Below are 5157 nucleotides of genomic sequence, written 5' to 3' on the forward strand. Positions count from 1 at the left end.
TTTATTAAGAATTGTATTATAGGCCCTGGCCAGTTGGCTCAGTGGTAGAGTGTCGGCCTGGCATGTAGAAGTCCCAGGTTCGATTCCCAGCCAGGGCACACAGGAGACGTGCCCATCTGCTTCTCCACCCTTTCACCTCTCCTTTCTCTCTCTCTTTCTTCTGCTCATGCAGCCAAGGCTACACTGGAGTAAAGTTGGCCCGTGTGCTGAGGATGGCTCCATGGCCTCCACCTAAGGCACTAGAATGGCTCAGGTTGCAAAGGAACAACGCCCCAGATGGGCAGAGCATCACCCCCTAGTGGGCATGCCGGGTGGATTCTGGTTGGGCATATGCGGGAGTCTGTCTCTCTGCCTCCCTGCTTCTCACTTCAGGAAGAAAAAAAAATATTTGAATCACAGCGGTTAATGTGTGAAGAAACAGTAGAATGATGATAAGAGTTTTGCCAAGCATTTGAACTTAGCAACTCCTGAACATGTCTAGCACATTGAACGCTAACCAAACACAAAAAGTTGGTTATTTCAAAAGATCTTTTTCTACATGACATATCTCATTATGTAAAACCTCAGAATTGGTAATGATTCTAAATTATTTTATGTTAGTCTGTGTTGTGTGATCAAGGGGAAAAACTTTGATACTCAAGAAATATTTCAGGAGGGTAAAGGACTCTTTCACTTTTTATTCCTATTCCTTTTCTTTTCTTTTTTTTTTAGGGGCCTTCCGGCAAACACCAGAAGACCTACTAGACAAATTCAAAAAGAGCTGTAAGCACTATTCCTATTCCTTTTCAAAAGAAAAAGAAGTGTTGCCTGACCTGCGGTTGCGCAGTGGGTAAAGCGTCAACCTGGAACACTGAGGTCACCAGTTTGAAACCCCGGGCTTGCCTGGTCAAGCACATATGGGAGTTGATGCTTTCTGCTCCTCCCCCTCTTCTCTCTCTCTGTCTCTCTCTGTCCCCTCTCTCTAAAAAATGAATAAATAAAATCTAAAAAATGAATAAATAAAATCTAAAAAATAAAAATAACATTAAAAAAAAGAAAAAGAAGTTTCTTCAGAAAAGACCAGAAAACCTAATGTCAAGCAAAAAGTCACTTGCATAAGTCACAGCTGTAACAGCTGTAAGTCTAAGTAACAAAATCACACTGTCTGCTCTACAGCACAGTACTGGGAACGCCAGTATCCAGCTGGCCCATTTATACAAGTTCCCCTTGCTTTAAACATACAAAGCCCATTATTGAATTCCGCACCACCGTAGCTTGGCACAGAATTGTTCATCAACTGTTTCCTCATTCATTAAAATGACAAGTCAACCAAACCAGTCATGGTAGAATGGCTGTGCATTCACTAGTTGCTAGTGTCATGGAAATGCAAACACTCCATCTAATTTGCATCATCCTTTATCACTGGGGCAATCACACAAGGAGCTCTGAGGCCCTCCTTATGAAAAACACCCTTAGCCACTTAAATAGTGCTTGAGAGAAAACCTAGAGCTGATTGAGTTCCATGCATTTGTACCAATGAAGAGGATGATCATTCAGACATTTTGACTCTGATGACCTTTTTGGAAGAAGCTGAAATATCTTTTGTTAATGAGAGATCACTTTCCATCTTTTCAGGAAATACCATATTTAAGCTTTCTACAAGAAACATTCGGGGTATTGGAGAAACAAGATTCACACTTTACTTCAATAATCTGTTAAAATTGTAGTCTATTTTTCTGAAACAGGCCTGAGAAAGAATACCAAGACAAAGTGTCTTGGTGTTTTCTGCCTAGAAGGTGAATTTATGTCACATATACACTGGTGACGTTACAGAATACGCATGTGAACGAGGTCATAGCAAACTAACCATTTAGTCATGGTGCATGCATTAAAGCTTGGGTTAGTTAATTAAATTTCTATGACAAATAAATTAAAATTTTTATTTTATTTACTCATTTATTTTTGAGAGAGAGAATGTGTGAGAGACAGGAAGGAAGAGACAGGGTGAGAAGCATCAACTTGTAGTTATTTTTACTTTATTAGTAGTTGATTGCTTCTCATATGTGCCTTGACCCAGGTGAGCCAGTGTCCCCTTGCTTAAGCCAGTGACCTTGGGCTTTTCAAGCCAGTGACCTTTGGCTCAAGCTGGTGAGCTTTTGGGATCGTGTGGACAATCCTTCACTCAAGCCAATGACACTGTGCTGATGAGTCCAGGCTCAAAGCCAGCAACCTCAGCATTCCTGGTTGATGCTTTATCCACTGCGACACAAATACCAGGCAAAATTTTATTTTTTATAACAAACACATAATAAATACATATTTTACAACACATTTGTAACCCTACGCTCAAGGTTAAGGGTTAAATTCCATAGAGAAGGAAAAAAAATATGCACTTAAAAAAAAGTATTACCTGCCTGGCCTGTGGTGGCGCAGTGGATAGAGTGCTGACCTGCAACGCTGAGGTTGCCAGTTCGAAACCCTGGGCTTGCCGGGTCAAGGCACATACACCAAGCAATAGCTAGAGTGAAGTAACTATACTGCTCACAAACATTAGGGGATATTTAAAAATAAATATGAAGTGATAAAATATCCCCTAATGAGCAGTATATTTCTTGTCCCCCTACTCCTCACTTTGTAAAATCAATAATAAAATCTTTTTCTTTTTTTTTTTTAATAAATTTTTATTAATGGTAATGGGATGACATTAATAAATCAGGGTACATATATTCAAAGAAAACGTGTCTAGGTTATTTTGTCATCAAATTATGTTGCAAACCCCTCGCCCAAAGTCAGATTGTCCTCCGTCACCCTCTATCTAGTTCTCTGTGCCCCTCCCCCTCCCCCTAACTCTCTCCCTCCCTCCCTCCCATGTCCTCCCTCCCCCCCCACCCTTGGTAACCACCACACTCTTGTCCATGTCTCTTAGTCTCATTTTTATGTTCCACCAATGTATGGAATCATGTAGTTCTTCTTTTTTTCTGATTTACTTATTTCACTCCTTATAATGTTATCAAGATCCCACCATTTTGCTGTAAATGATCTGATATCATCATTTCTTATGGCTGAGTAGTATTCCATAGTGTATATGTGCCACATCTTCTTTATCCAGTCTTCTATTGAAGGGCTTTTTGGTTGTTTCCATGTCTTGGCCACTGTGAACAGTGCTGCAATGAACATGGGGCTACATGTGTCTTCACGTATCAATGTTTCTGAGGTTTTGGGGTATATACCCAGTAGAGGGATTGCTGGGTCATAAGGTAGTTCTATTTGCAGTTTTTTGAGGAACCACCATACTTTCCTCCATAATGGTTGTACTACTTTACAGTCCCACCAACAGTGAATGAGGGTTCCTTTTTCTCCACAGCCTCTCCAACATTTGCTATTACCCGTCTTGTTGATAATAGCTAATCTAACAGGAGTGAGGTGGTATCTCATTGTAGTTTTGATTTGCATTTCTCTAATAGCTAATGAAGCTGAGCATCTTTTCATATATCTGTTGGCCATTTGTATCTCTTCCTGGGAGAAGTGTCTGTTCATGTCCTCTTCCCATTTTTTTATTGGATTGTTTGTTTGTTTGTTGTTGAGTTTTATGAGTTCTTTGTAAATTTTGGATATTAGGCCCTTATCTGAGCTGTCGTTTGAAAATATCAGTTCCCATATAGTTGGCTGTCTGTTTATTTTGATATCAGTTTCTCTTGCTGAGCAAAAACTTTTAATTCTGATGTAGTCCCATTCATTTATCTTTGCCTTCACTTCTCTTGCCATTGGAGTCAAGTTCAGAAAATGTTCTTTAAAACCCAGGTCCATGATTTTAGTACCTATGACTTCTTCTATGTACTTTATTGTTTCAGGTCTTATATTTAGGTCTTTGATCCATTTTGAATTAATTTTAGTACACGGGGACAGGCTGTAGTCGAGTTTCATTCTTTTGCATGTGGCTTTCCAGTTTTCCCAACACCATTTGTTGAAGAGGCTTTTTTTTCTCCATTGTGTGTTGTTGGCCCCTTTATCAAAGATTATTTGACCATATATATGTGATTTTATTTCTGGGCTTTCTATTCTGTTCCATTGGTCTGAGTGTCTATTTTTCTGCCAATACCATGCTGTTTTGATTATCGTGGCCCTATAATATAGTTTAAAGTCAGGTATTGTAATGCCCCCAGCTTCATTCTTTTTCCTTAGGATTGTTTTGGCTATTCGGGGTTTTTTATAGTTCCATATAAATCTGATGATTTTTTGTTCCATTTCTTTAAAAAATCTCATAGGGATTTTGATGGGAATTGCATTAAATTTGTATATTGCTTTGGGTAATATGGCCATTTTGATTATATTTATTCTTCCTATCCAAGAACAAGGAATATTTTTCCATCTCATTGTATCTTTTTCGATTTCCCTTAACAATGCTTTGTAATTTTCATTATATAGGTCCTTTACGTTCTTTGTTATGTTTATTCCTAGGTATTTTATTTTTTTTGTTGCAATCGTGAAGGGGATTATTTTTTTGAGTTCGTTTTCTAATATTTCATTGTTGGCATATAGAAAGGCTATGGACTTTTGTATGTTAATTTTGTATCCTGCGACCTTACTGTATTGGTTTATTGTTTCTAATAATCTTTTTGTGGAGTCCTTCGGGTTTTCGATGTATAGGATCATATCATCAGCAAAAAGTGATAGCTTTACTTCTTCTTTTCCGATATGGATGCCTTTTATTTCTTTGTCTTGTCTGATTGCTCTGGCCAGAACTTCTAGCACCACGTTGAATAAGAGTGGAGAGAGTGGACAACCCTGTCTTGTTCCTGATTTAAGGTAGAAAGTCCTCAGTTTTATGCCGTTTAATAGGATGTTGGCTGATGGTTTATCATATATGGCCTTTATCATGTTGAGATATTTTCCTTCTATACCCATTTTGTTGAGAGTCTTAAACATAAAATTGTGTTGTATTTTATCAAAAGCCTTTTCTGCATCTATTGATAAGATCATGTGGTTTTTGTTCTTTGTTTTGTTGATATGGTGTATTACGTTAACCGTTTTGCGTATGTTGAACCATCCTTGAGATTCTGGGATGAATCCCACTTGATCATGATGTATTATTTTTTTAATATGTTGTTGTATTCGGTTTGCCAGTATTTTGTTTAGTATTTTAGCATCTGTATTCATTAGAGATATTGGTCTGTAGTT

The 5157-nt window shown here is 38.1% G+C and overlaps 1 non-coding gene across 1 annotated transcript; it reads right to left on the minus strand.

The window, feature by feature from the left end:
- Positions 1-709: 709 nt before the first annotated feature.
- On the minus strand, positions 710-772 carry LOC136321123 (U7 small nuclear RNA). Its single transcript, XR_010728417.1, has one exon. It is a non-coding gene; the product is annotated as a U7 small nuclear RNA (small nuclear RNA).
- Between the last annotated feature and the right edge of the window lie 4385 nt (positions 773-5157).

Source organism: Saccopteryx bilineata, chromosome 1 (genome assembly GCF_036850765.1).
Source record: "Saccopteryx bilineata isolate mSacBil1 chromosome 1, mSacBil1_pri_phased_curated, whole genome shotgun sequence".
Lineage (NCBI taxonomy): Eukaryota > Metazoa > Chordata > Mammalia > Chiroptera > Emballonuridae > Saccopteryx > Saccopteryx bilineata.